The sequence below is a fragment of the Lontra canadensis genome, unplaced genomic scaffold, assembly GCF_010015895.1.
Source record: "Lontra canadensis isolate GAN:19392208 unplaced genomic scaffold, GSC_riverotter_1.0 scaffold319, whole genome shotgun sequence".
NCBI classification, from domain to species: Eukaryota; Metazoa; Chordata; class Mammalia; order Carnivora; family Mustelidae; genus Lontra; species Lontra canadensis.
The window spans coordinates 28792-54793 of NW_022631313.1; the positions used below are offsets into that span (position 1 = coordinate 28792).

Below are 26002 nucleotides of genomic sequence, written 5' to 3' on the forward strand. Positions count from 1 at the left end.
TAAATACATGCAGTTTACTGTATGCCAAGTGTCCCTTGGTGAGGCTACTAAAAATATTACTGGGGGCGCCTGGCTGGCTGGTAGAACTTGTGACTTTTGATCTCAGGGTTGTGAGTTTGAGCCCCACATTGGGTATAGAGGTTAGCTAAAAATAAAATCTTGAAGAAAACCATGTTAATGGGTTCTGCATTCTAGAGATTCTGACCCAACTGTTATTTCATCTTCAATATTAGTTACACTTTGGCAAAAATACTTTAAAAGTTTATTTTTAAAGTTGTACCAAGGAAACCAACAGATATCAACATCAACTCAATGAAAAACACTGTGGTACACACTAAGATAAAGGACAAAGTAAAAATGAAGCATTACCATTCAGTAAAGGAAACCAAATCTCATCTAATTCTCAATGGTGGGGAAAACCGCTTAGAGTCCATCACTCCGTGTTTGCAAGTCAACTCCACCCCTCACAGTGCCGTGGCTTCCAGCAGCCTAATCCTCAGGTTCAGAAACTTGAACAGTCGAGTCAGGTGTTCTCCAAGCTCCTCTATCAGTGGTCGGCACCCTCTAAGAGCCTGGGAAGAGGCAGGTGTCTTTACAGGGGTGCCATCTGCTGTCTCAATAAGGCAGGGCAACAATAAGCAGGGCACTGCTTTCTTCCAGAGAGGGACCTCACAAGGGATCTGCTGTTTTAGATTCACTGCCTGTGAGCTCCCCTTGTTCTGAGTCTGAACCTCCAGTCTCAGAGGACGTGGTGCTGTCTGATTCCTCAGAATCACTGGAGGAAGGGGTCTGCTGCCTGGACACGGGATGGGCTGCTTTTCACGCTGTTTCCTCCTCCTGCACAAGAAGTGTCGTGGCTTCCAGCTTTTCCAGGTCCAGGCCCAGCTGGGCCTTTGTCAGGATTGCTTCCTTTAAGGCTTCTGCAAGAGCTGCTAACTTTTTGGATTTCAAATCCATTTGAAGAAATATTAGGAGTATTGATTAATTGGCCCAGGAACAACTAAAGAAAGCTAGATCCATACTTCAAGTGACACTGAGATAAATACATCTAAATAAATCTATTTATATAAAGTATAAATATAATATAAAGTATAAATATAAAGTATCTACAAAGTATTACAAGGAAATGCAGGAGATTCCCTCTATGCCCCTAGAATGAGGAAGCCATTTCTAACTACAACTTAAAATCCAGAAGCCACGGGGCACCTGTGTGGCTCAGTCAGTTAAGTATCTGCCTTTAGCTCACGTCATGATCCCAGGGTTCTGGGATCGACACCCACATAGGGCTCCCTGTTTAGCGGGGAGCCTTTTTCTCCCTCTCCTTCTGTCACTCCCTCAGCTTGTGCTCTCTTTCTCTGTCAAATAAATAAATAAAATCTTTTAAAAAACCAGAAGCCACCAAAGAAAAGCAAAGACTGACAAGTTCAATTAAAAACAAAAACAAAACAAAACAAAACAAAAACCCCACCAAAGTTCTGTAAGACCACCACCAACAACAACAAAACAAAACATCAAGTCAAAAGGCTAATACAAAATTGAGAAAAATATTGCCAGCTCATGTCACAGAGCAAGGCCTAATCTCCCCAAAATGGTTCCTAAAAATGGGCTATAACAGTTCTTCAGAAAAATGGACAAAAGACATAAGCAGATAATTCCCACAAAAATAAATATAAATGCCTGTAAAACATACAAAATATGTTCAACTCCAGTCAAATAAGAAGTACAAACTAAAGTCACACTGAGATACATTTTTCATTTATCACAGTAGCAAACGTCCAAACACTAGCCTAGCATGACTAGTCGGGCTGTGGAAATGGCACCTCCCTATACTGCTGATGAGAAATTGAACAGGTCCCACCCCTGTGAAGGAGATGTTGGCAATAACTTACAAAATTGAAAGTGTACATACCCTTGACCCAGCAATACCACATCTGGAAATTAAACACATATGCTACAGGACAGAGGCCAAGATTATTTACTCCAGCATTGCTTTCTATACCCGAAAATGGGAACCAACCAAATGCCCACGATTATGGGACTGGTTAAACAAGTTGTGGACTCTCCTCTCCAAGCAAAGGAAGACTCTATGGCTGGGTAAGGAGCAAAGCTGTTCATTGCCTTAACCCATATACCCTGTTCCACAACAACAGCAAAAGGCATGCCGTATGTATATGCTATCTTTTATGTTAAAAAAAGAGAAAGAAATATAAACACATCTATTTGCTTGTATACTTATCAGTAAACCTGGAAAGCTATAGAAAACACTAGCTTACATGGGGGGAAGGGGCGGGGACTAGAAAGGTGGAGGATGATGATGGCAAAGGGGAGGCTTTTCACCGCATATTATTTTTAAACCTCTGTGAACGTTAATACCTATTCAAAAGTTTTAAACATATAAAAAATAAAATGCAGTACACAGGGAGCAGCATAAAGTACTTTTTATTTTAATTGGAACACCATTTCGTGTTATGTCAGAGGGTATTTTTCTAAATTTGTAATGTTACCTTATACTAAATATAAACTTTTTAACTTGGATGAATTTTTTTTCCTTTTGTTATGAAAGAAGCAATGAAAAGCATACTCCGAGTGTCCAAAAACCCTGTCTTCACTCTCCCAGAGAGGAAAATCGGAAGTGACAATGCAAATGGGTGGAAGTGGTCAGCACGTTGACATGGCTTCTACATGTCTATGTTTGAAGGTGAAATGAGCATACAGAACATTTAGTGGCTTTGAGACACACTGAAGGATGGTGAGTTCACAAGGCAAGTTCACTCCTGAAAGAGCAGTCCATCCCATAACATTGAGAAAATGAAGCTTCATTTCACTGGAGCTGAAGTGATTGGTGGGGCAATGGAAACAAGTGAACAAAGGTGGTATTTTTCACCTAAGTGCTTCGATGTATCTGAGACCCTTTGGTCTCAGAATATATGCCATGATATTGACTTGGTGCAAGGGAACTCCGTCCCTGCTGCTGGCCCTCCATGAGTGCAGGCACCATCCATGGACAGGGGCAAGGCCTAGTGAGTGGGGGACATGGCCACGGGCAACAGCAATCATGGAGGGCAACTTTCTTGTATGCAAGGAGACCCCCAAGTGTCAGGGCTGGAATCCCCAGAGCTTAGGAAAAGGAAGAAGGCTAGGGTAAAGAGAAAAACTAGGATAAGATCAGGTGACATCAGCTTATGATTCACCAAAGGGTTATAAACTCTGGATACTCTCACCAGTTTGAGACATCTCGAGGAGCACAGTTATGGAGTAAGATGTTTACAATATAATTTACATCCACGTCCAAGCTGGGTGTCAGTGGTGTCCACCCACCACCTATTTTGAAACCCTGATGACCACTGGTAAAGAATTTGGTCTGAGGTAGTGGACTAGTCTGAGACATGTCTGCCTTGTGGCCCTGTCAGCCCAAGAGCCAGTTCACTGCCATCTTTTTCACTGAAGCAGGTCTTCTCAGGGTGGTAACCTACAGTTTTAAGAGAGAAAGAGCAAGGAATCTGGGAAAGAAGACCATGCCTCTTACTAAATCATAATATTAGAAATAAAATTTTAAGATAAAAGCTCTTACTTCAATGACCATACATCTCACATTCTTACAAGCCATGACAAATACTTCCGAAAATATACAAAAAATGAGGATCCACAAACGCTTACTCCAAATGACAACCTCACAGGTCAGTTTCATCTCTGTCCACATTATAGATGACATAACAGAAGGTTGGAGGGGTAAGAGACCTGCTGAAGTTCACAGCTAATGAGGCACAGTCAAGATCGGAAACCTGTGCCTTAGAGCTCCAGGGCGCTCCCTCCTCTTCCACAGGGCCTCCCACGAATAGCCAGGCTCTGAAGTTTTCAGTCCCAAGACCACATTCTTCACTTCTCCCCAGCTGGAGCTCTATTCAACATCTTCCAAATGAGCAAGTTCGGACAGATACAGGCACAGAAATCTGCAAACATTAATGATTTAGCTTAGCAAGCTTCAATGAAGTACACATCTGAGCCTGAACAACAGAGGCTTAGAACTGGAACAACTGGGTAATTTTTGTGGAAACAGTGGAGAGAGTAGATGTATTGACTCTCAAGATGAAACTATCTGGATCTTTGTTATTGTCTACTCTACTGTATCTGTCGTGTGTAACAGAACCAATTTGGAATTTCAAAGCCTCTCACCTGTAATTCTGGCTCTTTTCAGACCCAGCCTACCCCGCATATGTGAGACTAAAAGGATCCACTCTGACAGTCAGGAAAATGGCTCAGAAGAGCCATGTGACCCTGACAGGACCCCTGCCTGTTACTGGGCAATGTGAATTTTTATCCTGCATTTTATTTCTCATTTTAAGTGCTGTATTACATTTAAAGTGACTGGCTTATATAAAATATGTAAAAAAAAAAAAAATGGAAGCACCTCAATGGCACAGTTAAGCATACGACTCTTGGTTTCAGCTCAGGTCATAATCTCAGGGTCATGCAAATGAGCCCCACGTTGGGCTCTATGGTCAGCACAGAGTCTACTCGAGATACTCTCTCTCTCTCTCTGTCCCTCTGACTCATGCTCTCTTTCTCTCTTTCTGAAATAAATAAATCTTTTTCTTAAATAAAGTATGTAAAAAATAAATTCTGTGTTCATTTATGATTCTTCACCATGCTAACTCATCTCTATTTCTTATTAATTCCACTTTTACTACTAGCTCAAGCTGGCTAGTTTCCTAAATTAATATTAAAGTTGTGACAGAAACCTTAAGTTTATGGAAGAGCATTCTGAATTCACCACCTAAGGAATGCTAGAATAAAAAGGAATTAAAAATTTCAAAACATCACTGATGTTTTGTGACCTAATGGTTCAAGTAATGAAAGTTGGGTTTGTTTCTATTTAATTATTTTGAATAGAATTATTGTAGCAATCATTGTTTACATTAAAAAAAAAAAACTATTCATTTGGAGAAAAAAAAATCAAGCCATGAAGCCTTTTTGAAAAAAAAAAATCAAGCCTTTTTGTTCTTTCAACCACTGGTAAAATTAGAGCTGGTTCTAAGTCTGCCACTCCTTACAAATTCTAGAACCTAACTCCACAATGGCCTTTTCCATTTCAGAAAGCACCTCAATAATGTAGTTAGTGGTTTTTCCACTGTCACACTCAAAACAGACCAGCTAGTTCATGTCAAAAAACTCTGTCAAGGGGCACCTGCATGGCTCAGTGGGTTAAGCCACTGCCTTCAGCTCAGGTCATGATCTCAGGATCCTGGGATCGAGCCCCGCATTGGGCTCTCTGCTCAGTGGGGATCCTGCTTCCTCCTCTCTCTCTGCCTGCCTCTCTGCCTACTTGTGATCTCTGTCTGTCAAATAAATAAATAAAATCTTAAAAAAAAACCTCTGTCAATCGAGTGACATTATTAGTTAACTAGAATGCTTACAAAAACCAGGTACATTCAGATACAAAGCCATGAATACACTGAGTTACTATTGTACTTACAGAATATATTTTATATCTAAGTGAAGATCACCTACTGGTTAAGAGTGTATTCAATCAGGAGGGAAGAGATTCATCCTTTAAAGGAGACATGATTGGATCACAGTGATGTCATATTTTAATAAAATACTCAAAACGGGTTTTCCTTAGAAAGTTTTCAGAAATGTAACGCTACCATGTAACTTGTAAAAAAGCTTTCATTCTGTTTGAGTATGTGAAATAATATCTTACTTGGAGGATTTTTTTTAAATAAGAAATGGCTCTTTGACAAGTTGCAGTGAATACAACTACCATGACAGAGTAACAGTCACAGCGGGAAGTACATGACTTTACCATGGCTTAGCTAACAGAAAATGCCCTCAATTATTTCATATCCTGGTGACTGTGTTAAAGGGTAGGGGACTGCATGGTCTTATGAAAGAACCAAAACAAAGTGCAAAAGGAGTCCTAAAATGTAGGAAAACCTGGGTATAAATAGAAAGCATACATCCTGTTTTTTGTTGTAGAATTTTGTCTCCAACTGTCAATCAACTTTTCAACCACTTCTTGCAATAGAAGATCTACTATAAATCTCATAGTAACTGACTAGGTTTCATTTCCTCTGCCAAAACCCACTAACCTGCCAGGCATGACATACTGACACTAGAGCCAGCAACTGATAATTTAAGACAGGGTGCCAGTGAGGCAATTCAACAAACATTTTATACTGGATGATAGAATACACTGACTTGGCCTTTGAATTTCAAAGGAAAAACACACACACACACACACACACACACACACACAACACACCAGTTTCTGTCTGGGGACAAACAGTACAACTTTCTTTTTAAAAGGTACTGATGATAATGGCATATAATAATAATCCATGTCCATTGAGAAGAACCAGTTCCAAACTTCAGAATCCTCTGTACAAAATGCACTTATGGAGCCTGGTGTGAAAGATGATGCATTAGTTTTAAGTAGAAGTTGCTAGAGACAGTTTTCCCTTGAAAGCTACCATGAAACAGACTGATGTACAGGTGAGGAGAGAAGTGTGTGCTGTTACACTATACTAGTGAAAACTGCCCGCAGCTCAGTTATTAACAGAAACAATCCATTTCTTTAAACAAGAAGCTACCTATTGAATACAGAAAATACTGCTAGTTATTTAAGCCATATTGAGTTTGAGCCAGTGAAATCACTTTCCACCTATTTCCAATATGATGTAATACCTCCCTGGGCTGGTCTATGAAGATTGACATGTAGTCCACAAAACAGCAGAATAATTTTCTGAAAATGCCCTGTATTAGTTTCCTAGGGCACAATAAACTACCACACACTGGGGCTTAAAACAACAGAAATTACTTTTCTTACAGTTCTAGAAGCTAGAAGTCCCTTCTAAGGCCCTGAAGGAGAACCTGTCCCATGCCTCTGGCTTCTCATGCTGCTGGCAACCCTGGGCATTCCTTGGCTTGTAGACCCATCACTCCAAATTCTTCCTCTGTCATCACAAGGCACTCTTTCTGTTGTGTCTCTTTCTTTACATGCTGTCTTCCTCCTGGAAGTATCCCTGTCTCTTCTCCTCTCCTTACAAGGATAGCAGTCATACTGGATTAAGGGGCCACCACACTCCAGCATGACCTCATTTTAACTATTACTAAAATCTGCAATATCCACGGCGCCTGGGTGGTTCAGTGGGTTAAGCCTCTGCCTTTGGCTCAGGTCATGATCTCAGGGTCCTGGGATCAAGCCCCACATTGGGCTCTCTGCTCAGCAGGGAGCCTGCTTCCCTATATTTCCCTACATTCCCTACATTTCATCTATGCTTCCCCCCCCACTCTCTGCCTGCCTCTCTGCCTACTTGTGATATCTCTCTCTCTCTCCCTGTCAAATAAATAAATAAATAAATAATCTGCAATAACCCTTTTCCAAATAAGGTCATATATTCAGGTTCTGGGAATTTTGAGGAGATACTCTCCAACACACTACACCCCTTATGGCTGAAACAAAGAGTGGAGATACTCATTAATACAAGATAAGTTAAGACCAAGAAAGGTCACTTAAGGTAAATCAACATAAAAGGCGAAAATTTAATAGTAAATAGTAACCAAAGAAAGGTTAAGATTTCACCTTCAAAAAAAAATTACAAACTACACCAACAAGTTCATAAAATAATGATTTAATATGTAGGTTATGACTGCAACTATGTACCATTTCCCCCAATGAACAAAGAGTGAACCAAATATTGTGTTTTTAACAAACACAATTTTTATTCTAACAAAATTCCAGTGTAGTGCTATATGACATTCATCACTTTAGGTCAGTCTTTTAGAGCAAATCAGAGAAAAAACAATCAGCAAGGCATCATCAGTTTTCTCAAGGGTCTTCCAATCATGTGATACTCAAATGATTCTTCTGGCATTTAAAGACTTCCCACTAATGTTTGTAGAGTTTCCTTCCTCAACTATTAACTAATCTCACACTTCCAAGCCTCAGTGTCAGTGGTTGTGTGCTTCCCTCAAGTACAACTCCTGTATCACTTTCACTGCCCTTGTGAAGTCCTTGATCTTCTGCCCAATCTTCAATTCATTTGCACTGTATGGTATCAGTGATCAACAAGAAGCCGAACAACAAAAACACGGCCAGATGGGTGGGTAGGATGCTAGGAAGGAAACGATATCCTAGAATGGGGACTAAATTAAATGGTTTGATCATTAGTGAATATTTCTGCGTTTTGACTATCATCACTTCTCTTTGTAACTCTAAGTACAGAAATTTGAATGAATATTTAAAAATAAACCCCCCTACCCTCCGGCATGACACACATATGTAGCTGCACTAGATACACAAACACAGACACATTTTAGAACAAAGTAAATGGCTTCACACAAAAAAAAATTGCTATGGTAATCCCACATACATTAGAGCATGCCTCAGGCAGGTGAATGAAGGCTTACCCAAATCCAGAGAGGTTACTATTTACTTCTTCACTGATACCCATCTAAGAAGTGAAAGGGTGAAGGTGATAAACAGATTAAGAAAGGTACAATGTACCTAAAGAACTGTCTGAGGGGCGCCTGGGTGGCTCAGTGGGTTAAGCCTCTGCCTTCAGCTCAGCTCATGATCTCAGGGTCCTGGGATCGAGCCCCGCATCGGGCTCTCTGCTCAGCGGGGAGCCTGCTTCCCCCTCTCTCTCTGCCTGCCTCTCTGTCTATTGTGATCTCTGTCTGTCAAATAAATAAATAAAATCTTTGGTGGGGGGGAAGAACTGTTTGGAAGAAATTGACTCAGTCCCTCCCTGAAATGGGTTTGCATTTATGCCAGACTGAATCAGATTACAAGAGATGGAAATGAGTGTCCCATCAACTTGCCACCTTTCCCTCTACTCCCCTTGCCTCCCAGCAGAACTGCTTTCACTGAAATGCTTCACTGCAATCCTCCAAACTGATGTTCAGAGTTTATTTCAAAACCAGCCCCACAAAACTCTGGGCAGTGTGAAACTGGAAGGCCACCCTCTCCATACTGGCTATTAGGAAAGTAAAATCTGTGACCCGCCTGGCATGATGCAATGTATCCAAAGCTCCATCTTGCCTCCCTTTTCATTTTGTTGCTTTTTTCCTTCTTGGACCACACCTTTAATTAACACCATGCTGTTTTACACACACACACACACACACACACACACAGGCTTTAAATAATTTCTGGTACAAGGCAAAGAATAAACATGTAATTTGAATGAAACCAAATAGCTGGTTAAGTAAAAAATACACAAAAATGAAAACAAAACAAACAAAAAAAAAAACCCACTTCTGTTGGATAAAAAAGGATATGGGGAAGTGAGGATTATGGGTCCAAGGCTGAGACAGGTATATTCTTCTCTAAAATGATTCCATGAAGCATGACATTTTGGTATATCAGATATGAACAATTCTGACAACATTTCTACATTTCATCTATGTGAAAAGCGCAGACAGTGTTGTTTAGTAACAGAGGTGCAGTATTTTGACCTCTTAGCTGTTCAGATGAAATGGCTGTTCGGAGACCATTAAACTAAGTGGAGGTCAGTCAACAAGATGAAAAAGGCATTACTATGAAGGTGGTGGAACAAAGGTATTATGGGTGGAAATGTGTCCCCCACAAAGATATGTTCAAGTCCTAACCCCCTGAACCTGTCAATATGACCTTAGTTGGAAATAGGATCTTTGCAGATATAATCAAATCAAGATGAGGTTATATCGGGTTTGGGCAGGCCCACAATCCAATGACTTCAGGGGGACTGGTGTCCTTACCATAGTACTGAATGAAGACACAGACAGAGAAGGCCATGTGATAATGGTGGCAGAGACTGGAGTGATGTATCTACAGGCCATGGCATGTCAAAGATTGCTCATAACCACCAGAAGCTAAGAAAGAGGCAAGGAACAGATACTCCCCCGAAACCTCCAGAAGAAACCAACCCTGCGAGGACTTCTGGCCTCCAGAACTTTGACAGAACAGCTTTCTGTTGTTTTAAGCCATCCAGTTTGTGGTCATTTGTTACAGTAGTTCTAGGACACTAATAGAGAGGGGGTATACCAGGATCTAGATCTTTAGAGCTGAACGGAAATCAGACCGCATCACATACAACCTCTTGGTTTTACAGATGAAAAAATGACACCATCAAAAATATCAACAGCAGCAAGGCACAGAAAAGTTTCCTTTACCAATAAGATGCAGAGAATGGGATCAGTCTGTTTCTAATTCCCCTCTGAATCCAAACACCATTTCTCTATTATGATCATGATGTTTCCCTGTGTAAAAACCGGCAATGGCTTCCCAAAACCGTATAAAATCCAAACCCCCCAGTGAGGACAAATCCCCAGAGATCTGGCCCCTGGGTCCTGCCCACTTCTCAGTGAGGTCACCCCACCATTAGAGTCCCAGTCACTGTGTTCCACTCACTGCCCTCTCTCCATGCCAAGGACACCTTAATGCACTTGTGCCTCAGGGCCCTTGCACTTGTTGTACCCTCCTTCTGGAACACTCCTCCCCTAGGTCTTCCCATGTGATGGTCTTACTTGTTTAGTACTCAGCTAAAACCCCACCTCAGTCTTAGAAAAGCTGCGTAAAGTGGCACTTCAGAAACAATTTCATGTCATGAGACACACAGACAATGCCATCTGCCTGGCATGACACGGGGTCTGCATCCCCGCCAGCCTGAGGACTGAAGGGCCAGTACCTTCATTCCCCTGACACCCATTCACAATGCCACAGACCACCAATTAGTATGCTCTGCCCTTTGCCCTCTAACTACTTATACTCAGACCTACTATTGAACTTGGTGAAAGAGGACAAATTTTAAGGTCTACAGAAGTGGAGTTTTTGAAGGAGTTTTTCAAACATGTCCTTTTGTCTCCACTTGCTCATCTTGAAGGCAGAATGAAAATGACTGCTTCAAATTTCCTGGCATGCTCTGAAAAGGAAAGACCAGATTAAGTGATTTAATGTGTTTATTTCTTTGTGTGCTTGTTCTAAATGCTAAAATTTTCCTTGGTTACAAAATATAAAGTTAGTGCGATCTGCCGCTTTGACAATACTGAGACAGGAAAATACTTAAGTGCTGGTATGTTGACCACGTCCACAGGCTTAAGCATGCAGCTCTCCAAATTATGACAGAAGTCAAAAACTTTGAATATTCAAAATACTTATCCACTCACTGGTATGATACACGGTGGAATGTCTTCTTAAATACACACTGCCTTGGCATGAAGCAGTTAATCCTGTACAGTTCTGTGGTTTCTTAGTGACAAACCTGTTCTATAAAATGAATGACAGTGATACACTGCCTGCTCCCTGCTTTGGCTCTTCCGGAATTATTAATTGCCTGGCATATCACATCAGCACTGCCTCTTCCCACTTGCTGGGAACCATGGTCAATAGGCTCTCTAAAGGAAGTCTGGAACCTTTGATTTCCTGGGGAGAAAACAGGAACAACAGGACGGGACACAGCTCTGGGACAGACCACTCCTCCCAAGGGCCAGGCATAGCGCTAAGTGGCCACCTCTCGGGCAGGCCTGCGGTACCCTCCTCTGCTCTTACACAAGGTCACTCCATGCTGTGCCCATCAGGACAGCTCACTGATGAGAGTCAGGGCGGCGACTGAACCTGCCTCCCCTCTGCAGGGAAGACGGAGCTGCAGCACTGAGCTCCTTCCTAAAGGCAGACCCACTAGGTTTGTTCCTCGTTGGACACGGAAAGCTGTGCCCTGCAGCTGGTGAGTCTTAGCACTGGTGGCAAAGGTAAAGAGGAGAGTGCTCAGACATACACCACCTGGAGTCTACTCAATGCCCAACCTCCCCAATGCCCCCGCTTCACACTCCTGACACAACTACAGGACTATAGGACTAGCTGCGCACCTTCTTAGACTTAATGTCCTCAGACCAATCTGCTGGATTTTTTTAAAGTTGCCCCAAAGAGACCTTTAAGATTAATGCTGAGTTAGAACACTCACAAAAAATTACACTGAAGGAGGGGTGCCTGGGTGGCGTGGTCGGTTAAGCCTCTGACTCTTGGTTTCAGCTCAGGTCTCATGGTCCTGTGATCGAGCCCTGAGTTGGGCTCCACACTCAGTGCAGAGTCTGCTTAAGACCCTCTCCCTGTCCGTCTGACCCTTCCCTGCACTCTCTCCTCACTCCCTCTCTAAACTAAATAAATATTTTTTAAAATGCTTTATGTAAGAATGAAGCCACACACAGAAGAGTATACACTGTGTCATTTCACTCTACCCAGTTCTGTAACTGGCAAAACCAACAGATGGTGACAGAAGTCAGGATGGTGGTTACAGGGTAGGGCTCAGAGAATGAAAGTGCACTAAGGGACATCGAGGGCCCCTCAAGCACAATTCTTGATGTGGGTACTAGTTACACAGGTATTTTACCACAGCCGAGTTCATTCTTTATCTCCTTATAATCTGTGTGTACTTCGACAAAAATTAGCTTAAAACAACAACAAATACACGTCCTGGTTAAAAAAAAAAAAAGTCACAGGCTTCTGAATTTTGCTCTGGAAAAGCGGGCGGAGCCTCTGCAAGGAGGAGTGTGTTCTAATGGGGGGTCAGGATCAGAGAGCCAGATCCCATTTCCTCTAGGCAAACTGGCAGGACCTCTAATGCAACACTCCTCTTTGCAAACGTCTTTTTAAAAGGCATGGCACATTCTACCAAATACAAAGAGAATCTCAAAGTATGCCTAGAGAAAGATCCATTAGTCATCTCTTTCAATGTGCGAACTACACACAGAAAGTTGTTCTCTGCAGAGGTACATAGCTTACTGCTATGGGGGTTATTCCCCAGATAGTGGTGAAAGCCAGTCTGTGGGGGCGTTTCAAGCCACAGTTTTAAAGGCATTTCCCCTCACCCCACCTCCCCAGACATTTGATCTACAGACCAATCCTGGTACTTTCTGACATAAAAAGTAATAATTTCTACTAATTTTCCTTCTAGTCCTGCTTCCAAGCCCCTAAAACTGCTTCATACCTATCAGAAACCTGAAGATGAACCCCTGAAAGTCTTTATACCAATTGGATGAATATTTTATTCAAAGCAAGTGATTTTATTTAATTTGAATAGTATAGAATAAAGCTTATTTTCTTAAAACAGTTTTCTTTTTAAATGAGCATAAAAGGCTTAGAAGACTTCATTCTGTATCTGTAATCCCAATGAAAATTTACACGGTAACAAAAGAAAACTTCCCACCTGGCTTTGGGGGAAACAACAAGACCAAGTCTTCGGATGCTTCATTTATTAATATTATGATCAGGAAACTGAACAGGTGTTTTGGCTGTCTTCAGTTGCTTGTGGATCTTCTGCCTCAATGCTTACTTTTTTTTTTTTTTTTTTTTGCCAGGTGAGTATGTTTACCAACACATTTGTCCATGAAATAATAGAACTGGACATCATGGTCAGATTTTTCAAATCATTTTTCAAAGTCAAGGGATTTCTTTTTCTAATAAACTCTGCCCATGTGTAGATTACATGCACCTGTAGATTAACACTCCAAGTGAATATTTCTTGTGTTGAATGATAAAGTCTCAAGAGGAATCAACTCCTTGGCTTCCATTCTGTAAACTTCCGCTTGACCAAAAAAACTACTGAGTGCTCTTCAAATTGAACCTGGGGCTTTCCTTTACACTAAGTGCTGTACCCTTAGGAGTTACACCATCAGATTTTGGCACTTCATTCTCCTCTCACCAGCCAGAGACTAACCATTTCTGCCTCTGGCTAATTTGCTTCTAAATAAATGATCAATTTCCTCAAATAAAACTTCTACAGAAAGATCCCTAAATTCCACCACAGGTCAACAATGCTTTATCTGAAACCCTTGGACCTCTATGAGTTTTAAAATTTCTATTTGATTTCCATTTCAGAAAAGTAATTCTGGATCTCTACTATTATGTCATTTATGACCTAACACCCCCGGCAACAACCTGTAATCAAACACACTAATATTTTTCTGCCGCAAAATGTACAGTTAGTCTCTCCAAGTGGACTAAATAAAGATTATAGTTTCACAGCAGGTAAGTTCAGGTCAGTCAGGTTTTGCTGCTGATTGCCCCCAAAATACATGTACTTTCAGAACTTTCTGGGTTTCAGAATTGTGCACAAAGGGTTGAGGACAAGAACTGGAAGCAAGGAGACTGGCCTCCAGTTTTTCAGCACAACTGCCTGGGTCCAAGGTCAGTCTTTGACAGATATTTATTGAATACCTGCTATATGCCAGGTTTGGTGCATATAATGGTGAATACAAAATGCAGCCTCTGATCTGAGGATCAGATCATCTTAGTCTGTGGAAGGCAAGAAACAAGCCATCACACCATGGTGAAGTAAGTTTAGGAGAATGATTAGCACAGGATGCCCTGGGAATGTCCGGCTCAGAGGCTTTGAGAGTCTTGAGCATAGAGTCTCTTCCCACAAGAAAATCCTATGCAAAAACCATTCTGTCTTTTAAAATGGAGGCAAGAAGTCCACCAAAGTCCTAATTCTAAGCCCAGATTGATGACTTCAGTGCTTTTCTTGAAATTCCAAATATTAAATTCTTTGAGGAAAGAAAGACATATATTTCTTCTTTTCTATCCCTACTGTGCTGTTCCCTATACCAATGTTTAATCTGTCTATAAGGTATAGGAGATTCTCATTATTCACTGATTCCTTATTTGTGAATTCATCTACTTGCTAAAATTTATTTATAAACTTAAAGTCAATACTCTTCACCATTTTTATGCTCATTCACAGATATGCACAGAGGGGTGAACCTTTTAGTTGCCAAAGAGCACATTCCCAGACTTCTTGTTTCAGCTCTCAGACTGTGAAAAAGTGTCCTTTTCACAATCTAGTGAGTGACACTTTGTTTGCATTTTGGGTTTTTTGATGATAATTTCACTCTTTAAAATGGTCCCTGAACATACTGTCAAATTACTTTCTAGTATTCTTTTTTTTAAAGATATATTAATTTATTTATTTGAGAGAGAGAAAGAGAGAGAGAGCACGGGGGGAGTCAGAAGGAGAAGGAGAGAGAGAATCCCAAGCAGACTCCATGCTGAGCGTGGAGTGTGATGCAAGACTCAATTTCACAACCCTGAGATTGAGACCTGAGCCGAAACCAAGAGTCGGATGCTCAACAAACTGAGCCACCCAGGTGCCCCTTTAGTATTCTTCAGTGCTGAAAGGTTCTAATGTGTCTTATGAAAGAAAGTATTTGTGTTAAATTAGCTTTGTTCCAGCTTGAGTTACCATGCTGTTGGCCATGAGGGTCACTATTAATGAATCAACAATATATAAGGCACCTGTAAACAGAAACACAGATAGAACAAAGGTACATGTTGTTTGATGAAAATGCTGTGACCAGAGGCCCACAGGAACCTAACCCTGTATTTCCCCTAGGAGGAAAGGTTGATTTTGGGAAGTCAGAGTTTGTGGCAACTTTACAGAACATAACTACTGTGAATGATGAGAATCTACTATAATTCAGTTCTAGGCATGAAACCACAGAGGAAGGACAGCCATTTCAGGGTGGAATGGTAAAGAGCAGAGAAGGTTTCCTACACAGAGGGTAATCTACATGCAAACATCCTTAAAGCCCATGAGAGCAACCCCAGAGAGAAAAGTGGGATGGTTTGGGTGGCATGGGAACCAGAGAATCATAGTACAAGACCAGCAGCACTGACAGATCCATGGCTACATCCTTGGACTGCAGGACAGAAGGACAACATCCCACAAGGAATAAACATAAATGGCCCTTGAACGACACGGCTTTGGACTGTGCAGGCCCACTGACATGCAGATTTTCCTCAATCTATACAATAGAGAGCTATAAGGGTATTTTCCCTTATCATTTTCTTAGTAACATTTTCTTTTCTCTAGCTCACTTTATTGTAAGAATACAGCATATAATACATATACATACAAAATATGTTTGGTTGACTGCTTACGTTAAGAGTCAGGCTTCTGGTCAACAGTAGGCTATTAGTAGTTAAGGGGTTGGGCTGGGGGAGGCTCCACAGCCCTAACCCCCATGTTGTTCAAAGGTCAACTGTACTCTATCTTGGAATGTGGCAGGAAAAGAGAGATGCACATAAGATCAGATCATTGATTTACAAGGGAGCTTGACTCTCAGACTCAAATTCTGAAATGTCCATGGGTTTGGATGCTCCTTTTTTCCCTCATTAAATCTTCCAGGACAGGGACACCTGGGTATCTCAGTCAGTTAGGTGTCCAAATCTTGATTTCGCCTCAGGTCATGTACTCAGGGTCCTGGGACCAAGCCCCGAGTTGGGCTCCACACTCAGCCAAGAGTCTGCTTGAGGATTTTTCTCCTCTCCCCACCTCTCCTCCCTGTACCTCTCTTCCTAAAATAAACAAATAAATCTTAAAAAAAACTAAATCTTCCAGGACAGTAGTTCTTTCAAAGGTGTAGTGAGCCTCACACTGAGAGAGAGTCAGGTGCTGCGAGCTTCTCTGTACCATAAAAACAGACATCTAATTCCCATCCAGGCTCCTCTGGGACCAGCTTGATCCGTGGCTTAACATACACACATCCCCCTACTGGCCGCAACCACCTCTCCCATGTAAGGAACTGATGTAAGTCTGCTAAGACTTCAGGTATTCAACAACTGCCTTCAGGAGCCTTGGAACTGAAAGCCGTTCCTGACAAGAGTGCTGACAAGTGCTCAATTACAGAAAAATCAAAACTGAGGAAGGCTGGTTTTCTTGATGCTTGCTTATGCTACCTCAACAACTACTTGAATGAAAGTGGAAAGCATCTATCAGAGCATCCTGAAATGATGGTCTCTAGCCGATTCAAGGGGAATTTAGAACTATTTTTAATGAAGGCAACTGATGACATGACTAAGACTTAATTTCTCTCTGTAATAAAACCTTGCTGCTCCAAGGGTAACCCCTGGAGCACCAGAGTGGCAGGATTCAGCACCTATCACAGCAGCAGGGTCTCAGGCCCCACCACGGACCTCGTCATCAGTCTGCATTTTACCAGGCTCCACAGGGGATCTGGATACACAGAAGTCTGATGGATACAACTATTCCAACCATTCCAGAGTTGTGACTGTGTCAAAGTGATGATTATTATCACCATCTTACACTTTTTTGGTGTAAAAAATTGCTCACTCAATCTCATGAAACCCCCAAAAGGGATGGGAGTCGTGTAAGATTGTCTTATTCCTGAGTCAGCTCTGGAGGGCTAAGCATTTGCTTTCATTTCACACATTCTGGAAAGGGCAGCCTGATTATGAGCCAGGCTTCTGTCACCCAAAGCACAAATATAACCTCTAAACAGCACTCATTCACCAATGATGGTTCCACGTAAAACAGTGCAAGAAGCCCCACTCTGATGATCCTTTTGGCTCAAGAGTCATCACCATGGCCTCTCTTGATCATAAGGCTCATTCTCAGGAAAGTTTTCTTTCTCAATCTGCTTTTTTCATTCATTCATTCACTCAGTATTCATGGAAAGTAATAATGTGCCCAAGCACTGAACGAAACAGACAAGAATCCTTGTGCTCATGGAACTTACACTCTTTCATAGGAAAAGACAGACAATAAACACAGAGTAAGTAAAATACACAATGTGCCAGAGAGTATAAGTGCATGGGAAAAAACAGCTAAAAAGGTGGTGCCGGAGTGCTAGGGACAAGGGATATTCAATTTTTATGAGTGCTTCAGGAAGGCTTCACTGAAAGGTGACAGAAGGGATCCAATATATTTGAACAGCCTGAACTGTGGGACCTGGATTTTCTTGCTTTTTACCTATTTCATTTCTTCTGCGCTTGAATCTCTAGTCTGCTGAGCTATTAAGCTCACTACAGCACTCACACCTACCCCTGCCCCTAGTCCTGAAAACCCCCTGGATAGCAACTGCCACATGGCTGTTTCCAATCTCCACATCATGGATGCATGCGTCAGCTACTGCTTCTCGTATCTTTATACACCTGGGCCTGAGACCCAACCTACACTGTCCTGTGCTCAGGGGAAATAACAACAGGTCACCTTCACCTTCTTTCTAAAAAGAAGACCCAGAGGTGTAGCTAAAAAGAAGAAAAATTCTGGCTTGCCCAAAGTTCATAACACTTCATATTACAAATTTAAACTAGATGTAACTATAGGACAGCTCAGAAACCTATCATTCTACAGCTAACTTCTCTCATCTAAGAAAATGTAAAAGATGCCACAGGAAGGCCTCCTGTTCAGCCACCAAGGCAACGAGGAGTACAGATTCCAACATTTCAGCCCCTGCTATGTCCTGGTGGCAGGGATGACGTGAAAGGCTCAATTCATTCTTCTCTAGGGACCAAGCCAGCCACCTTATTGAAATCTCCCCAATTCCAGATCGGAAGATATCTGAGAGATAAAGGAGTCCAGGGCTGTCCAGACCAGCTTTACATAATCATGGAAGAGCTCTCTCTCTGCACCGTCCAACACGGGAGCCACTAGCCACACATGGCTATGGAGCACTTGAAATGTTTGCTAATGTGACTGAGAAACTAGATCTTCAATTTTATTTAATTTTAATTAATTAAGTTAAAATAGCCTCGTGTGACTATGAGCACAAAACGGGACCACACAGCTCTAATTGGAAGCCCTAATTTTCTTTGAGGAAGGTGAGGCCCAGACATAGCTGGGGTCACAGGGCTGACCACAGTCTTGAGTACTAATCTTCCGTACTGGCACCAGGATGGACGATTTTCCAATGGCTTTCAGATGCAGGAGTCCATCTGATCCTCTCCTTGGCCTCATGAGCTACACAGGTCTGTATAACTGTCCCTCTTTTCACCAGTGCTCAGCCTCGTGACAGAGGGTGAGCCCCAGGGAAGGCCCGAGCCTCTGCGTGCGGACCCACCAGGTCCTGGCTCGCACTGAAGCAGTGATACCATCTGGGTAATTAGAGCTTATTTATGACATGAAACAAGATGCTCGAAGAGGACACTTGCCAGTAAAACTGCTGGAGAATCTTTCCTATGGCGTGGGATCCGATTCTTGTCAAAACAGTTAAGCAAATTAAATCTCCTGGGGTAGTTTTATCAGGACAGGAACTGTAATTTGTTCTGCATTGTTAGGTGGTGACCATCATTTTCAAAAATTAGGACTCAACCAGTTTGTTGGCCAGCTCTTTAAAATCCTGCATTCACTTTATCATCCAGACATATGAGCAAAAAGTCTTCTATAATTAGAAATGAAGAGCTGCCAAAAAGTCCTAATCAGACCCAAATTATTACCTAGAAAAATTACTGATTACTAAAAATAAGAATGAAAAAGTGGCTCAAAGATATTATTTGACTAAATACAGGGATACACAGTACAACCTAAACCTCTCATTAGATGGTTGTTAGAACCAAACCTGTTGGCTGAACAGCATTTAATGTTCCTACACAAACTGGTTGCAAAAGCCTAATTATTGTTTGATTCAAATGATGTTATCAAATGCTCCCTGCACGGGGTCGAGACAGAAATGCTTCTCTCCTTCCATTCCTTCTCAGGTCATCTGCGCTAGTTTTTCTTGGAGCGACCCCACTCCACAGAGACAAATCCTGCCCCACCACGAACAGTTTACAGGAAAGCAGGGACTGCTGTGGTGGGAGCCCAGACGCGGAACTTTGATTCAGCAGTCCCACCTGCTGAAAAAGGCCGCTCTTCATCCCCCTGCTCAAAAACACCAGAAATCAGTTGAGCTAAGCTGACGGGGAAAACACTACACAAACCGCTGACCCTGCTGCAGGCAGCAAAGAGCGGCCTCAGCTTGGCTTTGATTTTCGGGAGCTGGGAGCCCGAGGGGAGAGGCAGTCTGACTTTTTTCTTTCCTAGAGCTCCGGATGGCAAGGTGCATTCACACGGAGCCCCAAGGGATGCAACGTGCAGAAGAAAGGGAAGTAAATAAATAAAACAAGAACACAGGCTAAACTGCAGTGAGGGGTACCACGAGCAGCCAGGAGAAAGATCATATCCCTGGTTAAAAGCAATTCGGTTTTACCATTTTTTGCAGAACTGTACAGAGCCCCGAGCTCAGGCTGTGATCTCCGTCGTGCCGTGGTCCTGCTGAGTGAGGCGACGAGAACGTGCCACAAGCCTTCCTTATGCGTTCCGATTGCTCCGTGTCGGCAGAAGAAAACAGCAGAGTGGCCGTCCACGAGCGGGAGAGGCACTGGACACAGCGCTGCATGACCGTCAGTTTTCCCCGGAAATGCACACGCACCACTGTCTCCTTTCTAAGCCATTTATTTGCTGTTTCATGGTCACCTGCAGTTTGCCTTAAAAACGGGACTCAAAATGAACTGTACAGTGTGTTTCCTCCTTAGCATTCTAGAGGCCTGTGGCAGCTTCCAGAATGCACCCCACGCTAACGTGGTCAGTGCTGCCACCCAGACACCCTGGTTCCCGAGTCCCCGGCATCGGCGGGGCTCTGGCGAGCCCTGGCAGTGAAGCGGGGAACGAGCGCTAAGTGTGGCTCCTGCTCGCAAGGAGCTTGCAATCTGGCAGGAGGCAAGCACAATGAACTTCTGATGCAGTATCAGACCCCTTGTCTGTTCCGCGGCCCTCACAGCCATGCAGATGGGAGTCGGGGTTGGGTGGGCTGGTCTATGCCAGAGCAGAGAGCCCTTGTCCCACATAATGGAGGCAGCTGGCCTCAGCTCCCGCCAGTTATTACCATGTGTGGATGTGGGTCCAGCAACTGCCAGAACTTCCGGTATTTCCAGAGCAGCTGTAAATCCAGACTTTTACATCACATCTTCCATTTTTTTTTTTTTTTTAAGATTTTATTTATTTGACAGGGGTGCCTGGGTGGCTCAGTGGGTTAAGCCTCTGCCTTCCGCTCTGGTCATGATCCCAGAGTCCTAGGATCAAGTCTCACATTGGACTCTCTGGCAGGGAGCCTGCTTCTTCCTCTCTCTCTCTACCTGCCTCTCTGCCTAGTTGTGATCTCTGTCTGTCAAATAAATAAATAAAATCTTAAAAAAAAAAGATTTTATTTATTTGACAGACAGAGAACACAAGTAGGCAGAGAGGCAGGCAGAGAAAGGAGGAAGCAGGCTCCCCGCTGAGTAGAGAGCCCGATGTGGGGCCCCCATCCCAGGACCCTGGGATCATGACCTGAGCTGAAGGCAGAGGCTTTAATCCACTGAGCCACCCAGGCGCCCCCACATCTTCCAATTTTTAAGTGCTGACACCCCATTCAAAGTTTTAAAAACTCACTGAGAACTACATGTGACCCAAGGGCCGCTGGGGTGAATGTTCCCATTCTACAGACTTATTCTCTCACATATTCTGTACACCCCACCCATACTTGCCACACCAGTGTGACCAGTTTCTCTCCATTCCCACACCCAGCACACCACTGTGACTGTGGGGATTTGCCTCCAGTTGGGTCCCTGCCTTTCTCTCTGTGCCCCGCCAGACTCCACTCACCTGTCCTTAGTCTGTCCTTAGTTCCCAGCGTAATACTCTACACCCTGAGCCTCACAAAACACACCAAGTCCCCTGTCCCCGAATCCTGATCTTTCTTATGAGCGCACTGCTGGCAACAGAACTTCGTCAACAGCATGTGCAGTGTTAAGGGGGTTAGGGTGGTATCACCGGCTCTTGAAGATGACAGGGAACTGACTGACCACAGCAAGGTGACTAGGAGCCTGGGCTCTGAAGACAAACAGGCCTGGGTTATCTCATCTCTCTGAGCTTCAGTTTCCATCTGTGTAACCTGAGGCAATCATAAAATGGGGACAGAGCCAAAATTCACACGGCACCCATGAAATGAAGAGAGATGAAGACTGTAAAGCACTCGGCACAATGCCCGACATGTAGTCAGCTACTATTACTACAGACTGATCGCCTAATCCAGTCTGTGAGATTGGTAAGCAAGCATTGCATCACCGGCACTTTGTTTACAAACCATTCATTGACTACTTACTCTATGTGAACATGCTCTGATCATACTGCACACATCTCCTCATCTGACTTGCCCCACTCTACAAAGAGCTAAAGCAGACAGGGTTTAAATGAGTTGTCCAAGGCCATACAGGCAAAGGGGTGAAGTCAGCCAGCTGGCTCCCATACTCTCAACCATGGCACTCTACGGTCTCTCTACATTTCTAATGGCCAGGGTCAAATTTGTGAGCTCAACCATCTCAAATTAAAAGCAGGACTTGGCTTTGTGGACTGTGGCTTAAGAAGATCAGGGCTTGGCTTGGGCCAGACTGTATCTGAGAAGTTCCAAGGAGTCTGCTTCTCTGTCTGACTAAGGGCTGTTGGTCCATTCAGTAAACTTGAGAATAAAGAGAAGAGGAAAATGTTCAGGAAGAACTATAAATTGAGAGCTGTTATTATGGAAGGCAAATCCTGGGACACTGATTACAAGAATGGAAAGACAGTTTGTTGATCACAGAAAAGATACCTAGCGGTGGCATCAGAATGATGTTTCTAGCCTTTAACATCCACAGAGAAGACAGAAAAGACACAAGTATATCCTGCTCAGCTTCCAAAAGGTGAAAAAGGAAAAGTGATGAGTCCAAAGACAGTGAACCCCAAATCCATGAACGGCAGGCAGGTAAAATGGTAGGCTCAGAAAATGACACGGGTGCATGAGAACCAATGCCATCCCCCCTACTGGCCTGAGCCTGGGAGCCGTGTACAGAGAAGGAGCCTGGGTTTCAGGACAGCATATCACAATCTCCCGTGGCCTCTCTACAGGCAGAACATAGAACATAGGGGGGATGAGATTATAAAGCTGATGGGATTCACATCTGACCTTAAGAGGGAAGATCAATTCAAGCTGAAGGAAAGTATCTGGTGGAAGAACACAAAGTTATGGTGACAGACTGCCTCCTGGAGCATTTCATTCACTGTCGTAGGTGAAAGCAGAGAATATTTGTTCCAATTCCTTAAGGGCAGAAGCCCTATCTAACACCTTTTCAATCCCCCAGGGCCCTGCCTTGTGCGTGGCACATCCTAAGTGCTCCGAAAAGGATTACTGAAGGGATTTCAAGAGTCGGGTTTACAAACAGTATTACAGCAGATGGCAGATTCCAGTTCCAAAAAGACTTAACAGGTGGATGGAATAAACCAAATCCAAAAAAGTGTAAATAAACAAGAACAAACACAAAAGTCTTCAACCACTAATACAGAGCAGAATTATAGTTAAACAACAATGTCTGCAGCTAAAATGTTAAGGGTTTTGGCAATGGCAAACTAAGAATAGTGCATTGAGGTTTACAGCAATGAGTAGATGAGCTTCCACACTACACGAACACAGTAATGTCTACAAAACCCCTGAAAACAACAGTTCAAAGGCTCCCCTCTACTTTCTGGCCAAACATGGGAGTATTTTGTTTAGCCTGAAGGATACTTAAAAAGGACACTGACCAAAAAAGGAGGGTGAGGGCAGCACTGAAAAGTAGAGTTCGCCTAAAAAGAGACCAGGAAGGCCGAAGATTTGAAGTTTGGACCTAGAAGACTAACTTCAAGACAAAAAAAGTTTGATCTGGAAGTCTTAGAAGGGATAGAGCAGGGATAGAGAACATTTGCAGATAGAATGGGACTTGCTCTATATGGGTTCGGAATGAAAACTAACGTGATGGAAGTAGATGTCAGTCCAACTTAAAGGAGGACTTATAACCCATCTAAGGTGCTTCAGAACAGAAGAGGCTCCCTCACTCATTAGTGGGTTCCTAGGCACTGGAGTTCTTTGTGGCCAGGCTAAGCAATCACACAGCAGCAACAGTGCAGGGGGACCTGATCCTCAAACAAAGCCCTGCAAATGAGAAGACTGTGTCAGGAATCTCAATTCTATAAATGACAGAATTAAAGATGATCATCACCAAGAAAAGCCTTCCAGTGGAGAAATGACTTTGCTGGGGTCAGAAGAAAAATGTTCAGGCAAAATGTAATACTTCCGATAGAGAAAACAGAATACACAAAGGCAAGAAAAAGCTAAAGTTTATGGCAAACTTGGGAAATGGTGAGTTAATCTGTTTGGCAGGAGAAAGACAGGGAACCCAGTCAGCAAGAGTAAGGGAGGAAGCATAAAAGACGAGGAAGAGGATATAAAGCTGGGGCTCTGAACCCAGCTCAGGCACTCCCCTTGTTGGCAAAGGGAAACCACTGAGAACTTCTGAGGATAGCCACGATCAAAATGGCACTTCAGAATGATCATACTGGGGGCGCCTGGGTGGCTCAGTGGGTTAAAGCCTCTGCCTTCAGCTCAGGTCATGATCCCAGGGTCCTGGGATCGAGCCCCACATCGGGCTCTCTGCTCAGTGGGGAGCCTGCTTCCTCCTCTCTCTCTCTCTCTCTCTCTCTCTCTGCCTGCCTCTCTGCCTACTTATGATCTCTGTCTGTCAAATAAATAAATAAAATCCTTTAAAAAAAATCTTAGAATGATCATACTGGCATTACTACAGAAAAAAACAAGAGAGGGAATGAGATTCTGTTGTCAAGGAGAAGAGACAGAACACTCTGGCAACAATGAGAAAATAGAGGCCTGAATTAAAGGAAAGGAAGTAAGGGGCACCTAGGTGGCTCAGTGGGTTAAAGCCTCTGCCTTTGGCTCAGGTCATGGTCCTGAGGTCCTGGGATCAAGCCCCGCATTGGGCTCTCTGCTCAGTGGGGAGCCTGCTTCCCCCCATCTCTCTGTGCCTGCCTATCTGCCTACTTGTGATCTCTGTCTGTCAAATAAATAAATAAAATCTTAAAAAAAAAGGAAAGGAAGTAAGACCAAAAAGTGGAATTTAAATGAAAGACATCATACAGAAGAATTAAAAGGACTTTGTGACTGATTCAGTGTGGAGTGGGGAGTCAAAGACAGATACACTTGAATCAGGGAACCCAGACATGTCAATATGCCTAACAATAAGACCAAAACCCCCAAAACATCTGAAGTCACAAGTGGTTCCCAAATTACTGACCCATCACAGCTTTACATCAGATGCTGAGAGTATATTTTTCACATACAAAAAATATAAGATTTCATAATTATCTCAGAATTTGAACTAGTCACCAAAAGTTCACTGAAGCATGTCTAGAAAAATTAACTCCTCTAAGGACAGAAAGGAGATAGGCCAGGCAAGTACTAACCAAAAGAAAGCTGGGATCTCCATATTAATATTAGACAAAATAAACTAAGGCAAAATAACATTATTAATGATAAAGATAGCCACTATATAATAAGCATTTCAACTCACCAGGGAGATTATAACAATTATAAACTAATCACAATGAATAACGTGCCTCAAAATATAAAGTAAATATTGACTGTCGGTCTAAAGGAAAATGACATGATCACCAACTTAGTAGGAGACTTTGAAAGAACTCTTCCACTGCAAAAACTGATACATGAAACAGACAAAACAAGTCAACAAGGATATAAAAAGTTTGAATAGCTCAACTGACAAGTTTCATCCAATGGACACAGAACACAGCCACTAATGACGAAAGGATACACATTATTTTCAAGCTTTAAAATTTATGAAAATAACTGCATAGAAATCTCAAGCTCCAGCACGTGAGTGTCTATGCCTTCAACTCAGTTCAAGCAGCTGACACAGACCAACTAGAGTCCCTAAACCCCGCCTCCCACGTGCCTAGGCAAGACACCCCCTCCTCTGCCATCATTCAGAAGAAACGTATGTGCTTCTCTTTGGAAATAAGTTGATTGTTCCTCCAAACTTCTGATCAAGTATCTCATCACTGAAAAATGTCTGGTAGCCATCAAACATGATTTTTGCGAACAATCCGTATGTTAAATACTAATGACTTCAATTTCTTTCTTTTAAAATAAACAGATATGTCTATTACGGTCTTCCTCCACTACAAGAAGATGGTTCTCTGTGCTCCATGGGATAAGTGCAATTCACTTTGGAGGCCAATGCGATAAAAGATTTGGAGAATGAAAGTATAAATCAAAATCACAATTCTACATTATAAAACTCTCCAGGGAAAGGAAGTAAGAGAAACATAAAATAAAAGCATAAGCGGTGCCTGAGTGGCTCAGTGGGTTAAGCCTCTGCATTCTGCTCAGG

The 26002-nt window shown here is 42.8% G+C and overlaps 1 pseudogene; it reads right to left on the minus strand.

Annotated features, from left to right (window-relative positions):
- Positions 1-489: 489 nt before the first annotated feature.
- The window catches only part of LOC116862773, a 37239-nt pseudogene continuing 11726 nt past the window's right edge, over positions 490-26002 (minus strand).